At 51.5% G+C, this 7,794-nt stretch overlaps 1 long non-coding RNA gene across 1 annotated transcript; it reads left to right on the forward strand.

Annotated features, from left to right (window-relative positions):
- The first annotated feature begins 6 nt into the window (after window positions 1–6).
- Window positions 7–2,343, forward strand: LOC129684153 (uncharacterized). Its single transcript, XR_008721287.1, has 2 exons — window positions 7–994; window positions 1,946–2,343. It is a non-coding gene; the product is annotated as an uncharacterized LOC129684153 (long non-coding RNA).
- Window positions 2,344–7,794: the final 5,451 nt, after the last annotated feature.

A 7,794-nucleotide genomic window follows, 5' to 3' on the forward strand; every position in this document is an offset into this window, starting at 1 on the left:
AGGGAGCTGAGTGTGCAGGGAGTTGAGTGTGCAGGGAGCTGAGTGTGCAGGGAGCCGTGAGTGTTCAAGGGTCCCAGAATGCCCTTGGACCCCTGGGGCCACAGAGTGCCCCGCTTAGAGGGTCCAGTCCCCAGCTGTGAGTATGGAAGAACCAACGCGCAGAAAACGTGGCAGATCTAGGACTCGGGGCAGGGGCATCAGGGGTGTCAGTGCGGACACCTGTGCCCGTGGTCGGCTGAGATGGGATCTGAGTGACAGCTGTGTCCTGCGGCTGCCGTTCATGGCAACCCACAGGCTGCGGACGGCTGTGGGTGTGCAGGTTTTGTGTCTCCTGTGGGGAAAGGGCCCAGCCCAGGCCAAGCCCTCTCACCGAACACAGAATAAGTCTCTGCTGTCCAAGCCCTCGACACACTCATGTGAGGGGGGTCTGCTGTACAAGAAAGGAGGAAGCGTGTGTGTGTGTGCCCCCTAGACACGGTTCACTGTCTCGCCCTCCTTCTACAAACAGCCTGAAGGGTGGCCTGACACACCCTTGGCAGCTCGGTCGTCCACTGGCCCCTCAGCTGCTCGTGGCCTTATACCTGCCGTGCATTTCACACACCTAGAGGTCACACACCTTCACTGCCACGAGATACCCACGCAAAGTGCCCACTGCACGCGTGGGCCTTCTCTCTCCTGCTCTGGGCAGCCCTCCTCCCCTGGCTAGTCACGATTTGGCTCTGTCTCCTGGAGGCGGGAGCCTGGGGTCGAGAAGCCAGGCCCTTCTCAGGTCACTTAGGCCAGGACCTGAAACCCGTCCAATGCCCTCCCCATGCCCGACGGGCACCCTGATCCCCACTAGAGGGGGCAGCTACCCTCAGACTCCCCAGGGGTTCACGGAGCCCTGAGGCCTGCCGGGGCCTGTCCTCACTGCCATGCTTCCTCCATCCCGCCAGGGGTGTTCCAGTGTCTCCGAGTGAAGGGCCAGGACCTCATGCATCTCAACATAAACGAGGTACGAGCAAGCAGACCCTGGCAGGGCCCAGGAGAGCGCGAGCACACCAAAGCCCTTGGCCCCAGGCAGGGCAGGCACTCACAGTGGGCAATCACAGGAGGTAACGGCGGCAGGTTCTGTGCACTTGGCAGCAGGACAATCAGCGCTGTAGTCCTCGGAGCTGTGACATCTTCTTGCCCTGGTGTCTGCTCATGCTGCACCCCAGAAAGGGGGTGCGGGGGAAGCAGAGCAGGCCTGGAGGGCAGAAGGGGAGAACAAAGCTTCCCACTGCTCCTGCCAGGCTCACAAAGAGCCAAGCCAGCAGCTTGCTTCCCTCCCCTCGGCTCCACCACTGCGCAGGGCCACCTTCCTCGGAAAGAGGGTTGCCAAAAAGCGAGCCCAGCCCTCACCGCCCTGTGCGCAGTGTCTCTGCGAGGCTGTCTCTCCCCTCGACAGGGAGAGAACACGTTTTCATTCCCCGTCCCACCTGCCCTACACTGGACGTTCACTTAGCCTTTGGAAACAGTTTATCCGGCTTGGGAGATCTGCCCACTGTGCAAGCCTGAGGCCCCAGTTCAGACACCCTCACACACCAAGCCCGTGTAAAAAGCCAGGTTCGGTGCACGCATCCATTAATCCCCAGCACTGCGGGCTGAGGCAGGGTCAGCCGTGTGGCCAGTTAGTGAGCTGAGGGTTCAGGAGACAGCCGGGCTCAAAACATAAGGTGGGGAGGATGGCTGACACCACCCTGCCCTGCACACTCGCGCACACGCACACTTACACAAGATAATTACATATGCAACACACCCAAAAATGGGTTTAAATTTTTTTAAAGAATGGTTTCATGTTGAGACAGAAGTCCAAATTTGTAGGCAAGGTGGCCAGCAGAGTTCTTGTGATGTAAGCAAGCTGAGGGCGCTCCCGGGCCAGACTGGCCTTGGAGGGCACGCCCTCATGTCTCTCTGCTTCCAGTTCATCGGCTTGGCCGTCAGCATCTGAGGCTGCGCGGATGAGGCGCTGTCTGCCCCCTGACACCCGGCGTCTGGACGCGAACCTCGGCATTCTTGCCGGAGAGCCATCCTGCCCGCTGCCCTCTCCCAGCCTCACACCGCCTCCTCCCCTTCCCGCCATGACCCGGAAGAATCCAGAATCTGGCTGTGCTCTCTGGTTCTGCGATCATTCTTCACCAGAACCAACAGTGCCGCCTGTGTCTGTGCCCACGCCTGCTGTCCCCAGACAACCCTCCTCCCACTGTCCCTGCCTCCACCAAGATCATTCGATGCTCTCGTTCCCCGAATCTTGCCTCAGTGTGCTCCAGCCATGCTATCAAGACACACGCAAAAATAAATAAATAAATAGTTTTAAAAAAATGTTTTTCTTTACTTTTTTCATTCAAGGGAGGTTGATAAAGATGTTCATCTTGGACGGAATAACTAGAGCATGCTGGTGCTGTGCGTCTAAAATGCTGTTCTAAAGTCTACGGGTGACTGATGGTTCCTCTCTCCCTGAGTGTGTGTGTGTGTGTGTGTGTGTGTGTGTGTGTGTGTTGGAGGAAAACCTCCCCTCAACCTCAGGTGTCCATTCCTCAGGCACTATCCACCTTGATTTGTTGTAGCAAATAGAAAATGAGGTTTGGGCTATATAATGTTATAATTATTAGCCCTAAGATTATCATGGCATCATTATCTAACTGCTATCACAAATAACAAGACTCGGACACCTGTTAGGTTTATAGTTGCCTTATTTACCTTGGATCGGGTGATATTTTCCTTACATTGTCTCAGTATCCTCACCATCATCTCCCAGCCCCCATCCAATGCCATCTGCCTTCATCTTCCTCATCTGGTCAACCTTCCATCCATAATCCCATGGTACTTGCTTGTATTTTTCATCTGGGCCTCTCCCCACCATTATTGAAGTTCTTTCTTTTGGCCCACGTGGTTTCTTTTCTGTGATAACCCATCATGGTGTCCTCCTTCCTCCTCTCTTCCCACCTGTCTGTTTCCCATAATTCTGTCTTCAGCCCCAAAGCCCAGGAACCTTAGCCACACCTACCCCATTCTGCTCTGCCCAGGCATAGGCTGCTTAATTAGCCAATCAAGTAGGTTTGCACAACAAAGATAGGTGTGCCCAGATATGGAGGGCTAGTCCCATGCATCAGGCCAACCTCCAACAATGTTTTAATTATTATAGTTTGAATTGCATGCATACATGTATATCCGTGTGTAGGAGCACATAACTATAGTTGCCTTCAGAAGCCAGAAGAGGGTGCCAGATACCTATAGCTCAGATACCTATAGCTTTGCGGGCTGAGTGACAAGGTGCTAACACTGAACATGGATTCCCTGCCAGAGCAGTCTGGGCTCTTTCCTGTAGGAGCTTTCACTGGCCTGGAACTCACCAGGTGGGCTAGGCTGGCCATGCAGTGAGTCTCCACCTCCCCAGGCCTGGGCTAAAAAGTGAGTCCATGCCACCACATTCATTTTTTTAAACATGGCTTACGAGGCAGGTGCTTTATCCACTAAGCCGTCTCCCAGCCTTTTAACATTAGTTTTTAAAATATTTATTTTTAATGATGCGTCTGTGTGTAAGAATCACACGAATGCAGATGCCAGAAGCATCTGGAAGAGGGCATTAGATTCCCTGGAGCTGGGGTAAATGACAGGCAGTTATGAACTCTTTTTTGGGGAGTGGGGGAGGTCATGCCTCAAATTCATAGAGATCTTCCTGCCTTTACCTCCACGGTGCTGGGATTAAAGTCGTGTCCTCCAGGCCTGGCTGGTGGTGTTACTCTTAACCCATGAGCCATCCTTCCTGCCAGCACTACTTTAAAAGAATTCTCATTTCTTGGAGAAATGACCCAGTGGTTGAGAGCACAAACTCCTCTTGTCAAAGTCTCCGCACTCACAAGTGCTGACTCACAATCGCCTGCCACCAACTTTCGTTCCAGAGTGGCCTCCAGGCCTGACCCTCGCCGCAGCGCTGTGCTCAGGCCTAAGAGCATGTGCATGAGGCACTGTCTTTATAGGCCCTAGGCTGAACCCCCTGGGTGTTTCTGTAGGTCTTTACATGGAGTCTTCTGGGCTCTATCTGGTGCAATATACAAAACAGCCCCTGGCGTTCAAAACTTGGGGCTGTCTCCAAATCCCCCCAACCCTGCCACCTCAGAGCCTCGTGGTCCACCGAGAGGCTGAAAAACAGGGCATGTGACTTGGGCAGGGGTACCAAGTTCACTGGTGCCAGCCCAATTCAGGGCCCTGAATCTTTGGTGAAAACAGAGCATCATTGTGTTGAGAGCCAAGCGTGCCTGCCAGCTCCAGGGTGGTGGCTCCCACCACCACAACTGTGAAGCAGCAGTGGGATGTGCTGGCCACCGGTGTGACTGGGCCCTGGCTCCCAGCCCCTGGGCCTTTCAGAAGGGAAAAAAAAAAAAAGAAGTGGAGGAGAGAGCTCAAAAGACCTCCAGGATACCTAAGGTGCCCTGGAGCACTCTGAGGACAAAACTGGCCTCTTTGTCTACAGGGCTGTGCTGTGAGGAGTTTTGTTCCTTTCAATGAGAGGGAACAACCAGGCAGGCCCTGGAGCCTCTGGGAGCAAAAACAAGACAGCACAGCAGAAACAGAAACAAAAACAGCTTTGGAGGCTGTGTTCCCGTGCTCTCTGAGATCTCTGCCATGTCACTCTGAAGTCCTCAAGCTTCAAGGCTTGAAAGCCAAGCGAGGTGGTGTCTCCCAGTCCAAGGAGCTAAGGAGATATAGGGAAGAGGAGAGGATGATGAAGAGACCTGCCCCATTCCCAGACAGTTTTGCCACACAGGACCTGGCTTCCAGGATCTTCTCCACTCTCTTTTTCCCATCACAACTCTGGGAGCCGCCATATTAGACGCTATGTAGACTTGGCTGGCTCTCTTGTAGCCCAGAAACACCATCTTGGGAGTCTGCCAGATACTGCTCACTGTTCGGACTTAGCCTGCTCTCCTGCAGAGTCTACCGCCGACACTTTGGGATTTGTCCCCATGGTCCAGTCTCAGAACACCTCATGGGGACAGTTCCAGCCAATTGAAATAGGGTGTTAGTGGGTTCCCCATGAGGTCTGAGCAACCCCCCCCAAGCCCACTCTGTGACACTGATTCTTTTCACACCCTGGCCCTCCATCCCCCCTTTGCGTTCACCGGCCTTTGCTCAGGCTCGCTGGGGGTTCCTTCTGCCCCCCTGCAATCCTGGCTAAGGGTCCCCTCCAGTCACTGTTCTGCTGCTGTCCGGGGCCTGGGCTTCTGCACACTTGTCTGCACACAGCTGGAGAGGAGTATGTCCGCACTCCCGCCCTCACCTTAGGGAGTCACACTGGACACCCTGCCTCAGCTGCTCCGCCTCAGGTTCTGAGACAGGCTCTCACTAAATTTGGAGTTTTCCATTTGAGGTGGACTGGCTGGCCAATGAACACCCAGTGCTGGGATTGTAGCTTTCGTGTGTGTGCGGGGGGCTTGCACGGTGGCTGGGACTTTGCCCCGAGACATCTCCCCAGACCCTTCATCTCCGCCTTCTTAATGCCTTATAGTGGGGATTATAGTCAACACAGGACTCCTTGGGGCCACGGTGAAAGCACAGATTCAGTCAAGGCATTACTTCTAGATTTCTTTCTTCCTTTCAGTCTATCAAAGGTGTTGCCCCTTTTCTTACAGCTCACAATCTTTTCGATGAGAAATCTGTTGTCATCCTTACCTTCGTTCCTTGGTGCGCATCGTTTTCTTGGGACGGGACGTCCTTGAACACCTCCCCCTTACCGGAGGAGGAAGACGAGCTGTGGTCTCTGTACTTGGCGTCCATTAAAGCTCCTGATTTCTTCTTTTAACCTTACGGCTCTTATCAAAGTTCAAAACCAGTTACTTCTTTCACGTGCTTCTTACTTCTCTACTTCTGCATCTGTGGACAATTCTGGGTTGAACGCATTTGATAGCTTGTATGTGATTTTAATTTCAGTGTGTGTGTTTGGCCTGAACTTACACATATATACTGTGGACAAAGCCAGCAGAGGTCAGAAGAGGGTGCTGGATCCCCGAACTGGAGTCACAGGGGGCTGGCAGCAACCACGTGGGTGCCAGGAACAGAACCTGGCTGTTCTGAAAGAACGAGCTCATGGACCAGCTGAGCCACCCACCTGGCCCTATATGCTTTTCACTTTTTTTTTTAAAGATTTGTCTTATTATTTTATGTCTATGAGTGCTCTGCCTACATGTATGTAAGTGCATCATGCGTGTGCCTGGTGTGCACAGGATTTACAAATCCCCTGGGACTGTAGTTACAGTTGGTTGTGAGCCACAGTGTGGGTGCTGGGAATCGAACCCGGGTTCTCTGAAAAGCAACACGTGCTCTTAACTGCTGAGCCGGCATTTTTTTCAGTGTTCTATTGTTAGGCCCAGCAAGAGCCTAAATATAAGAAGGTTTGAAGAGAACTCAGGAAACTAATCATCCATCGATGCAAAATCGCAAGAGGTTCATTCTGACCATTGCGCAATGGGGTCACCCCTGCTGGTCAGCAAGGAGTGGCCCCGGGAGACAAAGACCTTAGGTTTTTTAAAACACAAGGCATGGGGAATTCTAGGGGTTGCCTTCTTGGCAATTCAGGATTGGATGAGGTATTTAACTTTTAAAATAATTGGTTGGTTCTGGGCACCCTTAGGTCTGGTCAGCTCTGTCGTAAATATCTGATCTTCAAGTCAGTTTGGAATTTCCTGCCATATCAGATATAGCCACAGTTAAAGGTGGGAGAATGATTAACTCATACTGTGTCTATTCTGAGGAGTGGGGGGGTTACAGGCTTTGGATCAAAGGTCAGGAGAAGGATTGGGGCCATTTGGCCCAGTTTCCAAACAGAGCTCATATCACAGGCGCCAGCCGGTGATTTTCTCTGCATTTAGTAGAGATCTCTGCTTGTTCTCTTCCTTATCTCTGCCCTCACAGATGGCTAATGTCAGGAACTTTTACATTCCTCGGCTCTCTGGAGAAGCACTAAGAGGCTTTAATGTTATAGGCCTAAAACTTGAAAACATAAGTTATAAGGCAATTAAAGAAACATAGGTTACAAAGTTAGTCTGATTCTTTCACTATTATTTAATTTTTTTCTGTGTTTTTTGTTTTTTGTTTTCTCTGTCTGCTTCTCATCCATCCTGTGCATTTTCTCACCCAAGCCAGTGTGCTTTCCATCTCCCCAGGTCCTGCCTGGGTTTTCTGTCTTTTCCCTGTCTCTGTTCCATCCCCACTCTGGCTTTGTGAGCACTTTGGACACTACAAAACCCTGTTTCTATCCTTGTCTCTTAATCCATGGTCTGGCTCAGTTTAAATGATTGATTTTCCCCTCTTCCTGCTTATTCTGTAATGAGTGGGCATTTTTATTGATTGTGAATTTTAGCTTGGTTGCTAAATATTTTTGCATTCTCATAACTATTCTTTAGCTCTTTGGGGACACCGGCTATTGGAAATCAGTAAGGTCACTCTTTTTAGACTTTAGGTTTTGCCCCCTGGGACCTCCACAGTTTTTAGTTTAGGGTTCATTTCCCCACTGCTGAGCCCACACAGAAAAATCCAATATAACATGCTAGTGTTAAGGTCGCTGATCTTTAAAAAGAATATTTATCTTTTTAAATTGTATGTGTATGGGTGTGCTCCCGAGTGTGCGTATGTGTGTGCACATATGTGCACCATGTGAATACAGAAGGCCGTAAGACCAGACGAGGATGTCAGATCCCAAGAACCGGAGTTACAAGTATTTGTGAACCACTATGTGGGTCCTGGGAACAGAATCGTGTCTTCTCCAGCACCCCA

The sequence above is a fragment of the Psammomys obesus genome, unplaced genomic scaffold (genome assembly GCF_907164565.1).
Source record: "Psammomys obesus unplaced genomic scaffold, mPsaObe1.curated_primary_1811, whole genome shotgun sequence".
NCBI classification, from domain to species: Eukaryota; Metazoa; Chordata; class Mammalia; order Rodentia; family Muridae; genus Psammomys; species Psammomys obesus.